This window comes from Pseudopodoces humilis, chromosome 9 (genome assembly GCF_049639895.1).
Source record: "Pseudopodoces humilis isolate 2021_Gansu_Grassland_sample_001 chromosome 9, ASM4963989v1, whole genome shotgun sequence".
Classification (NCBI taxonomy): Eukaryota; Metazoa; Chordata; class Aves; order Passeriformes; family Paridae; genus Pseudopodoces; species Pseudopodoces humilis.
The window spans coordinates 19,647,541-19,658,184 of record NC_142208.1 but is presented as its reverse complement, the minus strand read 5'-3'; the positions used below and the strand labels follow the sequence as shown (position 1 = coordinate 19,658,184).

Genomic DNA, 10,644 nt, shown 5'->3' with positions numbered 1-10,644 from the left:
TCTGACACCAGGATACATGAGGAGGTAAATATGACATCCTATTTCTGCACAAATTGTTTAGAAAATTCAGTTAAAGACAAAAAATATACCTATGTCAAAACAGCTGTTAAAAGCAGGATTACATTGGAGTAGTTTTGGAAATTATTTCAGTAGGCAATAGGTTACAATTTTTTATATTCATAAAGCTGCAAACTTTTCCTTTCCAGCACTGGGAGCATGCTCTCCAATAGCCAAGGTTCTGTTGTGAAAGAGGTAAGAAGAAATTCAGAGGTGACCTTGCTGCTGCCATCCATAGCAATGCAGCTGACATCTAACCTGCAGACTATGAACTACAGACACCAACCCACACTGACTGCAGGCCCAGTTCTCTATACCCCATGGATACAGATGGCATCACACTCTATTCCTGAATGACTGATGGAACAGAAAGCTAACAATAAGAAAGCTAAACCAAAATTCACCACAAAAAAACTTCACACTGCCACAAGCCAGGTAGAAAGATATATTTTTTATTTTGTTCTTAAAAGAGAAGCTCATTGTAGGCAATCTACAACAGCAGTCACAACCTTCTCTATATTTTTTCATGGGGAATAACTTCAGAGACCTTTGATCTCTTGTTATCTTGGTCACAGAGAATAAAGGCAGAAAGATTTAATGCAAGGCTTTAACTTTCAGGTTTTAACTCACTCTGAATAGGTTCTCTCGGAACAGTCCTGTTATTGGGTTCTTAATACAGCCAACCATATCAAGTGATTAGAGCAGAAATAATTTTAATTTCACTGGCTCCTGAAAAGGTGTATATCAAGGTCTACTTTAAATTTAAATACTGAAAAGTGAAACTAGTAAGTTTGTCACATTCTTCTGTGTTTTCAGCTATTGTTTCCAAGGAAACATTAAAACTAACTGTCCAGGTAAATAATGTCTCATTCAGAGCTACCAAAATGCAACAGGGGAGAGTTAGCAATGGCAAAAATAAAGCAGCTTGTTTCACAGAATCACAGAATATTCTGGGTAGGAGAGAAGGACAAAGAGAGAGAGAGACAAAGGAAGGAGAGCAGGAGGAGAGAGGTGTAAGGACAGATGACTGAACCCAGCAACTGAGAAGGCAAAGGAAGTGACTTAACATGAAAAATATAGCTGGCACAGAGGTGAACCAAAAAGACTGATCTCAAACAACATTTGTATGACCCTTTCCACCTTACAGCAGTTCCACAAATTTGCTGAAGGCAGGCAGGAGAATATTAGCAAACCCTCTGTTTTAAGAGGGCATGCTGAGACATCCAATACTGCCTGTTGTACGTGCAGGTCCATTGGTTGAATGCTCTCTTTTTCATGTTGAACTCTTCCATTCATCATGTGATTGTTTTAAAAGTCTCTATAACTAGAAAACTTAATAAAAGCTGAGCCCTAATATCTGTGTCATATGCTTGAAACAAAGGTCAATTTTCCCCTACAACTGAGTCATTGCTCCTTCATCTCAAGCAGCACAAAGAGGTACACCATTCCCTTCAATTTCTCAGAGGAATCAGAGAGTTAGAGGTTTGATCACTACACCAGAAAGATTTTTTTCCCCTTATTATTAGCATCCTGGCTCATACCTATTTACATTGCAATTCTACCAGACTGAGAGCCAGCTGGCTCTGGACTTGTCTAAAGCAGAAAAAATTCTGTAGTAGCTTCCTATTATCTCAGAGTGATTACTCACACAAGTTTTGGCCCTATGGCTTTACTCATCTTTGATAGTATTCTTCTAACTAATTATTTTGCACTCATTTTCCAGTTTTCATGGATGTGGTCTGTTTGTCCTTGAAGTGATAGAGCTGTATCAAAGAGTTAACTCTCACTGCCAGGATTTAAGATTTAAAATAATGAGATATGTAGGAGGGAGCTGAAAAGAAAGGGAGTCTGGAACAGCAATATGACAAATGCTTTAGAACATCTTAGTGTAACTGATACTTAAAAAATATTAAAAATAGGCAACACAACAACTTATTTGCATTGCTACTTTTTATAGGTATGTTTAAAAATAGAAGTTTGTGCTATGATTTTATGACTTATTTATTGAGTCACAGAGCCCCTCTAATAAGTACTTTAGAACAAACTAAGAGAACAAAATAAATGAGTATTCACATATGATGGTAATTATGCAGGTTGGCTCTCTGTGCTATTATCTCCTACACAAAGATGAAGCAGAGGTGGTGAAAATTTCTGTTAAGGTTAAGAATGGAAAACATTGACAAAGTGGCAAAATGTTGAAATTTCTGCCTGCTGAGTATCACATCTTGGTGCCGACAACATCACATCCCCATAGTTTCTTGACAGGGCATTGGCAGCACTGGAGCAGCTTGCCCCATTCAAGTAGGGCAACGTGGTGGATCAAATTACTCTGAGGTAAAAGATTTTAAAGGTCTATTTTTAGGGTTTGTTGTTGTTTTTTCTCCCTTGTTCCTTTCTTTCTTGGGGAAGCTGAAAGCAAAGCTCAGCAAGAAATATGCAAACCCACCAACCTGCTGAAAAGAGACACAAAGCCACAGATTGAATCAGAACTACATTTGCAGTGTTACTTTTTCAGCTTGTGGGCCCTGCAGAGTAAAGCAAACAGCAATAATTTTATTGGCATGACAGAGGCACAAGTCATTACAGGGCTAAAGAAAAAAAAGACAGGACTCCAGTGCTTCACCTTACAAGTGGTTCAAATAGTTTCATTTGCTGTCTAAATAGCATAACATTTACATACAGTAGTAATAATTTATCATTTACAGTCTCCTGATTGGGGCTAACCTTCCTACCCCTCTCCATGGCACTGGAGCAACGGATTTAAAGGTGAGTTTCAGACTGATAAACACAGAATTGAGATTAATGTTCAATACAGCAAAGACTGGGTATAAATTGGAGAAGGCAAAATAGAAATTCCAGGCCAAAAGAAAATCGAACCATCATGTTATAAATAGGTATTACTTGGCTGATGGAGCTGCTCTTACTCAACAGGGCTAAAATCCAGAGCTATGATAGGAAGTTTCTTAATTGAGAGGTTGACATGAGCCAAGCTAATACATTACACAATTATACAGAACACCCTTCACAGGAAGGGGAGATGAATATTGCTGCAGAGTCCCTTGGTATGACATGTCTGGAGTGCAGAGGATTATAAGAAAACACTTGCTACTGGCAGGCAAAGCAAGCAGCACTTCCTCACACATGCAGGGGTCCTAAGTTTAAGGATGCCTGGAAATAAGAGAGCAGAATATTAGTGAGCCAAATATTCAAGGGAGTGATCTCTGGACACTGATAGGTGACAAGGTCATCATTTTACCTAACTGTACAGCCTCAACCCTTCAGCTTCTTCCCTTTTCATCACCTCATCATTTTCTCCTGATACACACAGGATCTTAAGCAGATAGGGGTAAAGCTATTCCTGGCATGAAACAAAAAGGCAGTATCTTATTTCATCACTCACTTTAATGAGACCAAAATTCCACTTTGTTTAATAAAAATTAATAAAAAAAGCTTATAAAATAAGACCCAGTTGAAATTCTGTGATTGAGTTTAATGCTAGAGTAGCCATCGCATAAACTAATCTTCTGCAAAAATGCAAGCTATTTTAGCCATGCTCCAAATTTTATTGGGAGCTTTTATTTTTTGCTTCAGCAGTTTTTGTGATATACCCCAAATTATGATTTTTTTTCCTATCCAGTTAAATTATTATACATTAAGTAAAAGGTGGTTTCATTTTATTTTATATTTTATTACTCTAAGTGAAAACCAGCTGTGATGCTTACCCCAGATGCATTACGCAACATAACATTACTTAGGAGGAAGAGAACACAAAGAACAACTGAAGTTTTTGCCTGACCTCTAGACCAGAAATCTGTCAAGCTGATGAAACTCAGTTTTGAGAGTTAAATTTTAGGGGAAGAGTGAACTTCCAACGAGGAAGTTTTCAGGGCACTGTGGAGCTGTTACACCTCAGAAGCTGGCAGCCCAAGTCTCCCAGCAGAAAGGTGCTGCTGCAGGAGGAGCAGAGGAAGAACCACACTGGTGGGACACCTACAAGGTTTTCCACAGACTAATGCACATATGCTGTCACCTTTGATGTTGAGAGGACCAGGAGATTGTGGAAAGCCACAAGCAATCTCCTATTCTCCTCTGCATTGCTTCTCCTCATCTGGAAAGTTTCAGACTTTCTCTGTTTTAGACCTTTACTGCCAGCTGCTTGGCATTCTAGCTCCCTGTACCGCACACAGCTGATCAACTTTACAGCTTTTTCTCCAGCTTTATTGCAAATGGTGCTAGTGATGAAAAATGAGTGCTCTTACAGAGTACCAATTTGCAGACAGAGTCAAGAAAGGGGTACTGATATGGATCTGAGCAACTCCATCCCAAGAGGAAATGCAATCAATATAATTCCATTTCCTAAACTTAATTAGATTAATTTTGTTCTTAGTAAGAACATTTTAAAAGCACACCTGCTTAATTCCAACAATCCCCAGAAAAACCATACATACATTAAATACATACATTGTGATAGTTTAAATTCTGTGTCTTCCACCCCAGCAGCACAACTGCGGACATCTTTCTTTAGCCCATCCTTTTAACACTCCTATCACACACACTTTAGATGCATATGGGTATCCAGGTAAAGAGGAAAGGACATTGGCAGAGAGCTCAGGCTGACTGCAGTGTTAAAAAAAAAATCCAAAAGCAAGCCAAACCATAAACACTAACTTTAGGAGCCAATTAGAAGTATAAATTATATGTAGTAACAGTAAGGCCAAGTATCCTTTACAATCAGAGCTGTGAGTACTGCTGTTACCTAGGCAACATCTGCTTCTTCTATTTAGGACATAATCCATGTACAGGGACAGGAAAAATAAATGAGAGTTTTCAGAAATTATTAAGGACCCTTTAATTAAAGCCATAATACAAGTGTGACTCCATGTCTATGAGTAAGGTATTGTGTTAAATGTCATATTTTATATATGAAAATATGATTAAAAAACCTCAAAAAACTATTTAACGTATTAAGAATGACAAAAAAGTTTAAGGCACCTGAAATTCATGCCTGGGCCAAAATAGGCATCACAATTATTTCAATACAGTGAATAATATTTGAATGATTTATGTCTTGCATACCTAAAGCCAGTTGGTGAATGAGTTTTATTCACATCAGCATTTTACATTTCTCTGAAAACAAAGAAACCTCAAAACAAGAAATAAAATTCCCACATCATGAAAACCTGTTAAGAGCATTGAGGAGCTTGTCAAATTGATGGGGATTATTCAGCTTAAAAATCTAATGGAATGTGCACAGAAATATTTCAGAGTTAATGGAAGAGTTAAATCAATCCTCTTGTAACTTGTGTAATGGAGTACTTCAGGCAGAGAAATAATATGATTGAATTTGGTTTCCTTCAACACTAATATTTACTACTGTTAAAATCCTTCAGCCTAAAAAGAAAACCCTCAAAGGCAAATTTGTATCCAGGAAGACAAATTGCTGCATTAACTGAAATTCACTAATTTGCTCTTGCTGCAAAATGAAAATAGCAGTCATCAGATTGGAGCAAAGAACAAAATGACATTTCTGAGACATTAATCTTTACAAGATGTTAAATTACTTGTAAAAATCTCAAGAAAAACAAAGGAATTAGTCAGACTATCATTTTCTCAAGAAATGAGAGTGACTGAGCTAATCAGATCATGTAACATACTGAGAACATAATTCTTCAGTAAGTTTGGCAAGTTAGTGAGGTTCATTAAAGACTGATGACTTCCTGTGGACAAGCAATGAAAATTAAAATCAGAAAGTTTTTGTCTCCTATTAATTTTGCCTTTTTTACTTGCAACCTAGTCTTAAGCAACACCTTGTAACCCTGAATATGAGTTGGACAGCGTATAGGCTTTTGGAGCCAGGTGAAAGAAAGATTTGACCACATTAACTTCCAGAAAATCTCCCTAATTATGTGGAAAATGGAAGAAGATAATTCCACTGATATTAAAAAAAATGGATAAAAACTTGTCTCATACCTAAACTGGTCATATCAACCTATTTGAATGATCACTGCACTTAAGCTAAATCCCAGATAATCAATTTCATTGTCTGTCTCTCTGTTTAAACCTTAATTATTTAGAAGATCCAAATTAAAGCCCATTAAAAAATTCACCCAATCACCATGAACTGGCATTGTTTTCCCATTACAAAGAGATGACACACATATCCTTTTTAACTCTTTGAGAAGTTACCTAGTTTCTAACTACCCAAATGCACACTATTGTTTTGAAATTGGCTTGTAATTATTTTCCAGGAGTCCAGTGCTGAACTTTGAATGATTTTTCTTGTTTTTTGTTTAGTTTTTAATATTTTTTTTGAGTGCTTGGGTAGCCTTTTCTCACCAGGTCTGTTTTTTTCCTTGAGACCTTTCATTAAGAATTTTCCTCTTGTAGTGCTGTCACCCCTGGCCACAGCAATGAGTTCTGTATGAGAAGAAATTGGTGGCTTTAACAGTGGACTGGAGAGTGGAGGTGGAGAGGAACAATTTTCCCAAGTGACCAAAATCCCATGTACAAGGAAACCTGAGCCAGGTGGAGAGGGTGTCACAGCTAAAAGCACAACCAGCCCTTCCAAGCACAGTTGTGTCTGAAGACAGATCCTTGGTGCCTTTCCTAACCTTCTGTGCTACTCTGCTTTGTCCCCCAGCCATCGAAAATTGTGTCATGCCAACCTCCATGGTGATTTCCATGGAAAACTCAGTGCTCCAACTTGGAAAATTTGTTAACAGTTCAGAGACACAAATTATGTCTCTATGGACCAAACACCAGCTCTCGAATTGCAGCTGCATCTAAAATGCTTTGTGCTTACACAGAAAATTCTTTGGCCCTTGGGAATAAAGCAGGAAGCCCTCAGGACCAGCCAGGCATAGTTCACATTACAGTGCAGTGTAGCCATTAAATACAACTGTGCAATTGTCACAACAGAGGAGAGATGGTGTCAGTCTCTTCAGTCAGAGATGAAAATGTGCATGAGCAAGGTGGGATATTTATGAATCACATAAAACCCACATTCTAACCTTTGCATTTTAAACTCACACAGAGCAACGATTTACTGGATGTATTTTCTTAGAAGTGTTTAAGAACTTGCACTCTTCAGGGGAAAGAAAGTACTTTAAAAGGTATCTAAACAGCTTTATTGACTAAAAATTAAAGATGCCAAGTGATTTTTAGTACTGTTCCAGGATGGCAAGTTCAGCAGTATGTGAGTAGAAAAAACACGTTTCCTTCTCTGAACTCTGGTCTCTTTAAGCAACATCTGACATTTCTACTGCCCACGTCACCCCACCCACAGAAATAAGCCTCTGTACAATAAGCTTCAAAGTCCTGTTGGTTCCCACAGTGCCATCAGCCCACTTTACAGCAATTACCTGTCATTACATCTGATGTCCCACTGATCTCCATTTTAACCACTGAAGACCGACAGGAGGCTCACCTCCACATCACTGCAGTGAGGAGCTGCAACTGATGCTTAAGCAAAACCAGCTGGGTCTCCTCAGATGCAAAGCAGAGTAGCACAAAACCAGTAAGCTGAGACCCTAAAGCTCCTCACTACATCTGAGTCTCACAGCACTGCCATACAACCCCAGCTGATCTGACAGCAGTTACACCCAGTGTAAACAGAATTATTTGCAGGCATTCTCTTTGGTACCACCACCTGCAGAGAGTGTAGGTAAAGTTGTGCGAATCCTTGTATACATCCACATTTTCAGATGTTTGGTTCTTGCTGAAACCAGTATTGTGAATAAATTTAAGCTTTTGCCAAACCATTACTGCATTTAATGGCAGAATTGAAACGGATCTAAGCAAACAGCAAAGTCTTTTTGTACTGATGTGTAGAGTGAAACAACTTTCAGGCAAAAACACTCTTCTGTCCCTCCACAGGGAGGCAGGGATTTCAGGGAACATGCTACTGCTTATGGATGTACTTCCTCCTCTTTGTACCACCTAACACTTCAGACAGGTTTTGCTTTAGCCACCTGCTGAAAGTATCATCCACAAATGAAACACAGCTAACAAGGATCAGAAAGATCCAAACAGAAACATCTGGTTTTATACTGGCAGGACCCATACAGACATAAACCAGACCTACAGAAAGCAATCATGGCTTACTGAACACAGCTGACTTACAGGTAGAGCTGTCCTTCCTTCCCCACCCACAAATCAAAAGCTTTCATTCCAGTTCTTCACTGTTTGTTCTTTTGCAAGTAAAGTCTTATAACAATTAATGAGGAATTGGGAGAGGAATCATAGTCTTCATGAAAACTCTGTGTGTTTTGGCTAACAACTTGGTATTTCAGACTGTCACATTCCAAAAAAGCCTGTTGTTACTCCCAGCCTGGACTGCTTGCAATGAATGTCAAAGGAATTACAAAATCAAGCAGATTTGATGGAACTCTTAAGAGAAAACCACATTCAAAGTCAGCTCTGGAGCCTCAAATCCCCCAAATAATTTAAACGTCATGCAGTTGTTTCAAGCCTGCTTCTTTAGGAGAGCATTTGCTTCATGTGTGTACCAACAATTTGTTTTTCTGAGCCAGTCTTTCTAAAAGTAAGGACAAGAAGTGATTTGCCTGCTCAAACTCACAAGATAGTTCAGCAAAACTCAAGGTTTTCACTTACAATTAAGTGATAAAAAGCAAAACAAACACTTCTGTATAATATTTGGTTACATTCATATGTTTTATGCCTTGAAAGCACCATAACATTTACCTACACATTTATTTAAAAATCTGATCGCTAAAATACAGATAAAAACAACATACTGCACTTGTGAAAACCCAAAGAGTAACAAAAATTTAATGGAATTCTTAGTCAAGCATTCACTTCCCCAGCACCGAACACACAGCCCAGCACAACAGAAAAAGTACAATCTTTTCAACTGCTGCAGAAATAACTGTTCTTTAAAACATTTACTTCAGTTCTTATGTAAGCACACCACTCTTTGAAGTGAAATAAAGTATTACAAAACACAGGCTAAATCAAGATCAGAGAACCTGAAAAATCTTCAGTATTTTTATCTCATTCTGCACCACAGAAGATAAAGCCTACATCAGAAGTCTTCTTCACTAACCTCTCAGGCAAACAGCAGAAACACTTTGCAGATGAGGAAAAGAATTAACCTCTTTAGATTGGATAAAAGATGGAAAGCAGAACATAAACATTCAGCTAGTACCTATCAGGGAACTGAAGCTACAGGATTTTGCTCCATGTCTTCAGCTGGCAGAGCTCCAAATTTGTGCTCAGTAGTTCAGACCAGCACCTGCTCCTCAAAGTCTTCCTTTTCCAGCCTCCACTGTCATGTACCTCCTCACCACATATCCCTTCTCTCCAGCCCCAGAAAACCTCACTACCCACTGTTTTCAGCTGTCCTTAATACATCTATTACCCCTGCAGAGATCCCTGTGAGCTCTCACACCTTGAATCAATTTACCTCAGTAACTAATTATGCTGAGAGTCAACAAGTAGTAGTAGACTCTACCTCTTATATTTCCCCCTAGAAATTTGTGAAGTGAAAGGGACTTTTTAACTTTATATGATCTTCTGTAGTCAAACATATAATCAGACAGACTCCAATGTCACACCTAAATCTTTAAATATGCTGCACTTTAGGTGGGCACCATGTCCAGGCCTGGTCACTCTGGAGCTAACTTAAGATGCACTGTTGTTGAGTGTTGATGAAGCTCCTTTTAAAACTGAGCTGCAAACTCCTCTAGTCCTTATGACTCCCACTCAGGGATTGCTGAGTAGGATTGTTTCTAAACATTTTCACATCACAGAATATCTTCTGTGGGTTTTTACCTCATCTTGTGGAACACGTGAAATGCCACCCTGTGCTGCCCTATGGTGACACTGCAGGTAACAGGAACACAGATACTGGCAGCCTTTGCCAGTCCCCTGCTTCAGGTTTGAAGGGAACCAAGGCCAGAAGGGTTCATAAGGAGATTGACTGGTTCCTTTGCAGTCCCAGATTTCTTTGAAATTGTTTGGAAGAGATCAGAGTTTTTAATTGAACCCACTAAGATGTTTTGTTTGTTACAACATCTTTTTCAGAAAGGCCTGAGCGTATCAAAATAGTGTGTTTACCTCTTCCTGGAGATGTGCTAGAAACACTTCAGCTTTCTAAGTCTAAAAAGTGATGCTCATTTTCCCATTTGAGTTGCCTTGATCTCTGCACTCCTAAACACAGGTCCTGAATGTGTCATTAAAAACCACGTAATGGTGTCTGATCTGCAACCCTGCAAAGGTATCAGAAACACCATATTCCAGAAGCACTCCTCCCTTCTGTAAGCACGGCCATCTAGCATTTCTGCTAAATGCTGAACTTGGCATTTGATTACATTTAACACACATCTCAGCTGAATGGGCTCAGCTTAGCTTAACATCATAAAACTGTATAAGATTTCCTATGCCTTTGTCATATTTTTTTTTTTAATAAAACCCAGGCTTGTTCCAGCACTGGCATTTACAGCTTCATTGGAAATACTGTTGGTTTATGACTTTTGTGGACCTGCCAGTCCATACACCATTTCTCCTAGGTTTTGCTCTTACAGTGCTATACATTTTTGGTTGCTTGCTTGATTTGGTTTGTTTTTT

The 10,644-nt window shown here is 38.6% G+C and overlaps 1 long non-coding RNA gene across 1 annotated transcript; it reads right to left on the bottom strand.

The window, feature by feature from the left end:
* Positions 1-2,590: 2,590 nt before the first annotated feature.
* On the bottom strand, positions 2,591-9,387 carry LOC148183781 (uncharacterized). The gene is made up of 3 exons (XR_015773250.1): positions 9,224-9,387; positions 3,314-3,415; positions 2,591-3,225 (listed from the first exon to the last, which is right to left on the bottom strand). It is a non-coding gene; the product is annotated as an uncharacterized LOC148183781 (long non-coding RNA).
* Between the last annotated feature and the right edge of the window lie 1,257 nt (positions 9,388-10,644).